The sequence below is a fragment of the Alligator sinensis genome, unplaced genomic scaffold, assembly GCF_000455745.1.
Source record: "Alligator sinensis unplaced genomic scaffold, ASM45574v1 scaffold1302_1, whole genome shotgun sequence".
NCBI lineage: Eukaryota > Metazoa > Chordata > Crocodylia > Alligatoridae > Alligator > Alligator sinensis.
Window position 1 is genome coordinate 556,325 of NW_005842612.1, and position 7,207 is coordinate 563,531.

Below are 7,207 nucleotides of genomic sequence, written 5' to 3' on the forward strand. Positions count from 1 at the left end.
TCCCGTGTTTTTATGGCGCCTGTATTATTTTGTTCTTGGGGCCTGAATCTCTTCCGCCCGTTGCTATAGCTGCCACTGGGCGGAAGGGGTGAAAGATCACTGGATTTTTGGCATGCTGAGGAGCCTGAGCGCCTGTCAGCAAAGGCTGAGTCATTGAGTGGAGATGGGACTGCAAGGGGCCTCTGTTTAGAGCATTTTAACCTTCAACATTTTTTGCAGCCTGCAATTAAACCTCACAATGTTTGTCAGTGGTATCCTTCTTTTGGAGATGGGGCCCAGGAGGAGATTGACTGGACCCACGCCAAGAGCTGGGTTGTTTTCAAGCCCAGGGGGAAGCTCAGTTCCTGTTAGAGAAGCAAATAAACAGAGTCACAAGGTCTGGGTTTTGTTTCCAGCTCAGGCTCTGGCTTGTCTCAGCACTGTCTCCCCCAGGCCTTAGTTTCACCACCCCAAAAACAACTCAGATAGTGTTGTGGGGGTCTGATCCATGTCTGGGATGGTCTTTCAGTGCTGAAGGGCAAGCAAAGTATCACAGCTGCGGGTTTAATCTAAGCAGACCAATTCAGACTGGAACTGAGACACAACTGTTTTGATGTTATGGAGGGTGATGATGATTAGCCATAGCAGCACACTGCTAGGGAAGCAGCAGATCCTCCACCTCGTGGTATTTTTCCAGATAAAAGTGGCATGCCTTTAAAAAAAAAACCCCAGGCTGAGTTCTTGGGGTAACAATGAAATCCACTGGCTTTTGTCATATCAGAGGTCAGCCTGTGATTTAATGGTCCCTTCTGGGCTTAAACAGATGCATTGAGTCTATCCTGCATTACCAACTCTGGTTTTATGAGCTGTTAACCACCTTCTCTGTGTCTTTCTAGGCCTACGTTTTCTAAAATGAGTAGCCAGCCTAGGACACTTTGACATCTTTTTTTTTTTTTTTGGAAGAGCACATTTCTTTTAAGGTGTGTCAAGCCAGGTATCATTGACGTACCCAAAATCTTCAAGCGGACATGTGCAACACTGACTAAGAAGGTAGGTGTCAATCAAGGACTGTTTTGTTACAGTCTGCGAGCTGGTTTCAGACCAACGCTGAGGGAACTCTTCTGGGTTTCTTGTACCATAATATCTGAGGGCCTTCCCAAAATACATTTGAAATGACGTGATTCACATCTGTGGCATGTCCTGTCTGTCACGTTCTCCTCTGGGCGGGGAGCTGTGCGTGAAGAATTGTTGTTCTATCTTGTTAATACAGGCACGCTTAGGTGTGAATTAGTGAAGGCAGCGTTGAAAAAAAAGTCCCTTGCACTGCAGGTAAAAGAAGAGGTTTGTGGGTAAAAAGAAAATTAAAATCATGAGTGGCTGGCTGTGTTGCATCAAAAGAAAAGGCCGGTCTTTCCAGAGGTGTGTCAGCACCAGTCTGAGCAAGCTGGTTTCATTAACCCCCCCAGTTTGCTGTGGGTAATGGAGGGTCAGTGCTAAAATGCAGTCAGTCCAATGAAAGATACCACCCACCAAAATCCTTGCCTGTTGCATTGTTCCTAGACCATCGTGGCTACAACATCACTTCCAGGTGGGAACAGAGCAAAAGGGAGTGACTGATTTTTGAGCTGCTGGTAAGTGCTGTACACACCCCACTTGGCCTTTGAGTTGTACACAGAAACACGCTGTCTCAGGGGAAATGCCACGCCACCCTGGTTGCTGACCTAGTAATGCAGCATAAAGGTCAAACATGGGTGGGTGTATTCAACCCAGAGGTTGGGAAATGTCCACAGAATCAAACAGCAGAGCTTGGCTTGAGGGGTGTGATTTCCCTGAGCCTTCAGGGTTGTTTTGCATCCCAGCCCCTCATTCTATATTTGGGTCCACCTGCAGGCAGGTGAGAGGAGCAATAAACATCATGAGGGATGAGACCACGTAGAAAAGAGCTTGACGTAGACCCGGAGCAACAAAAATAGGCTTGCTTGAATTAGCAGATCAAGGATTAATGATTTCCAGAGGGCTTTGTTTGAAGTGCTAGATGCGTCAGCAAAGATGGATGAGTTCTAATGAGACAGACTCCGCTGAGAATCAGATCAGCCCTTTTTGAAAGGGTGGGTTTGAACAGGAAGAGCTGCATGAGCTCATCCCGACTCTTCTCTGCATTGCAGCACAAGGAGGGGGAAGGGAGCCGGGCTGTGCTGTAGAGATGCCACCCCCTCCTCCCATGAATCATCCACAGCTCCCTTCCCCCTCTGCTGCTGCTTCACCCTAAATTTAGTTTGTGCACGACATTGAGAGAAGGCGAGGGGGCCGTGTGATGTCAGTGTTGTCAGGCTGTGCTTCTGGACAGTGCCAGGGCTGGAAATGCATTTCATACACCAGTATGTTTTCTCCGTCCTGTCCTAGTTTGTATGGGTCCAGTCTTGTTTGTAGAGGACCTGATCAGCAGAAGAGTTTCTAGGGCCATTTTCAAGCTCTCAGCACCCAAAGTTAGCTTTGTTTTTTTCTCCAAGACACCTGGTTCCTACTTCAGCACTGTAACAAGGGCCTAGATTTTTGGAAAACCTCTCTGTTCCTGCCATGGCACTGGTAGATGGACTGTTTTCCAAAAAGGGGCTGGAGTAACCCTTTAATGGGCCCCTAGGCAAACCAATTTGTGGGCCCCCAGGTGAAGATGACATTTTTATATTCCTTTTTATCACAAAATAATTATAATGTGTAAAATAAGCACAACTGGGCCCCTTCTTCCCCTAGCCATGCCTATGCGTTAATGTGGCCCTGCTCCCAGTGTCTTTGAGAAATGCAGCCTCGATTCATGATGACTGGGTCCTTCTGACAATCCTTCCCATGGTGCTAGTTACTGTAGTTTCTAGATCCTGCAGCTTTTATGCCGCTCGTCTCAGCTCAGGCTTCAGGATGGATTTGTAGTCTCTGAGCAGTTCTGTGCAGAGGGGCGGGACACAGCTATATTATCTAGTGTAGCTTTGTTATCCCGACTACGTGGGTGGCCAGAGATCCCCAGTACAGTGTGTCCATCTCTGCCCCACCTCTTCTCCTGCCCTGTAGTGTCCACTACCCAACAAGGAGACACAGAGGACAAGGGATCCAGTGGTGTTTCATTGCTTCCACGTTTTAGGGAAGGTCTCGCATAACTCTACCCCTCTTAGCATGAGACAAGCAAAGCATCTCAGGGAGCTTGTGCTGCTGAAGGGAGGGGTTAATTATTGTCCCATGTAATGCTTTCTCGGGGTGGCCCACTGAAAGTGAGAGAGGTGGTACCAACCTCTCTGGACTCCTGGATGAGGATGACACAGCTCAAGGGACCTGTTGTGATTTCAGAAGGCCTTGTCGGGGGCTTTCCTCCTCCAGGAAACTACCCCACCCCACCCAGGGTGCTTCCCAAAGCGTGTTGCTCTTTAGAGGATGCTTAGAGGGCAGCTTTTACACAGGGGACGACCCCAGAGATGTAGGGAAATCACCACAACCTTCCTATTAATTGTTACTGCTGTTTTCATCAGGAGATCCCTTCTCTCTGTGAACCAGCACAACAGTGGTTAAAAAAAAGCCCTTGCACTGTGCTTAGGGAACCAGAAGTGCTGCTAAGCATTAGCTGGAAAGGGAGCTGAGACAAAGACAGTTAAGACTGTGAGAAACAGGGCAGCCTGAGCCTACCAGCATGCCCAGAGCAAAAAACACTGATCCCCATAATCCCTCCAGTTCAGACCTGAGCGACTGCAGCTGCATAACAGAAAGAACAAGGGCATCCAATGATACCTTCCCTGCTTCAGTTACTGCTGCAATGCAGTGAAAAATGGCTTTGCAAGTCTGTAAAGGAAAATGCTTGATGAAGCAGCTTCTTTTATTCCTCCCTCCCCCACCCCAACCTCTTTCATCTGCTAAACTTTTAAAATGTATATGCATTAGGGCCAGGGGAATTTAAAAATCCAATGCACGAATATGAAGAGGCAGGCTGCAGCTGGCAAGGATTGGCTGACTGGGCTGGAAAGAGAGGAGGATGGATGGGGGCTGGGGAGCCTGGAGTTCTTCACAAAGAACTATTGATTCGACTCCAGAGCCACGGGCCAATTCTACCACCCACACCCCCGTATGCGGCCTCATTTCCTGCTCAAAATGCTGTTTGTCTTGCCAAGTCACGGTGTGTAAGAGCATTTAGAATCAGGGCAGCTCCATTTTCCCTGCCGCTCAATAGAAAATGTAAACAGAAGGCAAGGCCAGTACTGCTCTGTGACTGTTTATAAGGATCCATTTTCTGAGGTGCTCCAAAATGTCTCTGCACTTTTCCTCACTGGCTGTAGCTTTTAAGGTGCTAGACTCCTAGAAAATGGGGGTGGGAAGGGGCCTCAGGAGGTCACATCTAGTCCAACCACGTGCTCAAAGCCCAACCAGGTCCCCAACCCGTTCATCCCAGGCAAGGCTTCATCTAGCCAGGTCTTAAACACCTCCAAGGACGGAAAGTCCACAACCTCTTTGGGTGGCAATTTACTACCCTCCTAGTGAGAGAGTTTTTCCAGATATCCAACCTCAACTTCCCTCCTACAACTCGAGCCCATTGCTCCTTTTTCTGTCATCTGCCCCCACTGAGCTCCATTCTCTTTGTCACCACCCTTCATGGAGTCAGTTGAAGGCTGCTATTAAACCCTCCTCCTTATTGGTTTCTTGTATGCAGCCTTTCCTTCCTAGCAGGATGTTTTCCCAGCAGGCCAGCTGCCGGAAGGGTGTTTGTTCCTGAGGAATGTGCACGGGCAGGTGAAAAAAGACCTGGAGGCAGAGGCCTGGCTCTCACAAAGTTGTTGTGAAAGGAGGGTGCTGTTGTGCCGGCTTGGCTGTATGGTAAACCAAAGTCCTTTTGTTTTCCATAGCTTGATCTGATAGAGAAACTTTCATTGTAGTCCTTTTGTTTGTGTTGTGTCAGAAGAGTTAAATTGTTACAACCTCAAAGGTGGATACAGCTCATGCACTTATTCCTGGTTAATTCCAGCCTCACCACCTTCCCTCCCTTGCCCCCACCTTTCCCTGCCCAAAACAAATTGGCACCAGCAAAAATGCGAGCCCCGGGTTGCCTTGAGATCCTTTCAATGGTGCCGTAGGATGCCATGCAATGTTAGCCCTGGCAGGTGTGCAGATGCGGTTCACAAGGTAAACCCAGAAATGTCAAATGGAAAACTATTGTGTTCAAAACATTAGGACCCTGTTGAAGTCTTCTGAGCAATTTGCAACAGAAGAATTGCTTTATTATTTTCTGTAGTCACAAATACAACAAAGCGAAGCAAAAAAACCCAAACAAACCCCAAGCAAAACCTAAGGCATTTTTGGAGGGGGGGGGGGGGGGGGGGGGTGAGGGTTAATCTGACAGGGTGTGCCTTGAGTCTAAAAAGGGCTGAGAATTATTGCTGTTGACTTTCCTTTGTAGACATAACCTAAATTACCTGGAATAACTTCTGCTCAAAGAGCCACTGAGTCCACTGGAGGAGTCTGCACTGCTTTGACTTTACTGGTACAGTTAAAAACAGTGGGTTTTGTGTGTAAAAAGTTCCTACCTGGATGTCCCCTCATCTTTTACAATTGAAAATGTATCTCTTCATGTTGTCTATCCCCTCTGTACACCCATTGCCCTATCCCAGTGCTGCATGTTCTGTTTTTGTGGCTATGTTTTGTCCTGTTGTGCACTTCCCTGTATAACAGTGTAGGGCGTCTCGCAGGGTACAGGGAGCTGGTGGTTGTGACTATATTAAGGATGGTTTGCTGTAACAGCAAGCAAAGAATAGAACTCTTATAACTGCATTGGGCGCTGGGGCTCATCACATCTCCCATGCGTCTGTTTTAAAGAGGTGAAATGGAAACCATGCACCTTTTCTGTTGAAGTACTAGACTCCTATATGTGTGGAAATTACATGGGTTTAGAAAGTTACCTGGTTATTAAAAAAGAACGCTCTAGCAAAGCAAAGAGGTTTAAAGCAGGGAGCAAAGGTGATCAGACTGAAGGGCTGAAATAGTTCTGACAAAAATGCTATTGCAACTAAGCCAAAGATTTAAAATACTTGCAGCTGGTAACAAAATGCCTGGAATTTGAGCTCTGTGGCATGTGATGTCTATGTTTAACAGAGACACAAGTGTCATGCTAAATGCTAGAAAGTGCAGGATACAGCTTGTCCAAGTGGATGCTGAAAGATTTCCTTTGTTTTCTCGGCACATAAATAACACAGGTTTTTGTGTTTGCTTTTCCTGTAGTGTCAGTACAAATGGAGTTCAGTTTCCCTCTGCTGGGTCGCAGAACTGCTTCTTAAAAGGAGACTGAAATGAGAAGTTGTCATTGTTATCTTGTGTAAATGGACTCAGATTCAAATTCAAATTGGGGCCCTGCAGGGCAATGTTTTCCAGAAAGGTGCGACTGGGTCTAGGGCATATTATTGAGAGAGATGGACTCTTCATTTAAAACAAGAGAAAATGGGGTGCGGGGGAATGGAGAACAAATAGCATTGGGGTTGTTGCCTTAGTCTTCTTCAAATGGCTCAGGGCAGGGTTTTTTAGGAAACCCTTTAGGGACTATATAAAGAATTCATGTCATGTTTTATAGTTGTAATTTCCTGTATGAAAACATCCCAGCCTGCATTAGGCTACAGAAACCATAACGCTCTCTTCATGCCATAACAGCAGCTTAATCTACAATCTTGAATCCCACCATCTGACCTGCTAGAAGGCACCGTGGGTCCATTTTTTGCCTAGCTTCCAGCCACCCAATCGTAAGGAGATATCTAATCTGGTATCCTCTTTTCCTGAAAATAGCCAAGGGCCAGTGCTTCAGGGGAAAACAAAACCATCCATCAATGAATTGATGCCATAAGTGGTCTCAGTTTCACCCCTTGGCTCGCCTTACCTGGCAGTTGGTATGCACCCTGAAACTCTATCCCTAGCTCTGGGTAGATGCGATATCTTTTATTAGACCAACTGAGTAGTTAGGGGAAAGTTCGTAGCAATCTTTTGGGAGCAGTTGCTCTGCTTCGGGCACAGGGCTGAGACTCCAAGGAACGAGAGAAGCTAAAAGTGTGGAGGGATGGCAGTGAAAATGCAAACAGGTCGAGATAAACAAGCAGGGAAGGGAGGGGGAAGAGAGCAGGGGAGAGAAAAAGTCAGGGGAAACGAGAGAGATCAAATACAAGGTGAGAAAGAGGCAGCCCATAAAAGAGGAATAGTTGGAGATCAGGAAAGCAGG

General features: G+C 47.0%; 1 long non-coding RNA gene across 3 annotated transcripts; it reads left to right on the forward strand.

Moving 5' to 3' along the window:
• Positions 1-554: 554 nt before the first annotated feature.
• Positions 555-7,201, forward strand: LOC112551805. Of its 3 annotated transcripts, none has more exons than XR_003096116.1 (4): positions 555-664; positions 876-1,029; positions 1,540-1,610; positions 5,408-7,201. It is a non-coding gene; the product is annotated as an uncharacterized LOC112551805 (long non-coding RNA). The 3 variants fall into 3 exon arrangements; XR_003096117.1 differs by lacking the exon at positions 555-664 and having other exon boundaries at positions 777-1,029; positions 5,408-5,491; positions 6,226-7,201; XR_003096115.1 differs by lacking the exon at positions 555-664 and having other exon boundaries at positions 777-1,029.
• Positions 7,202-7,207: the final 6 nt, after the last annotated feature.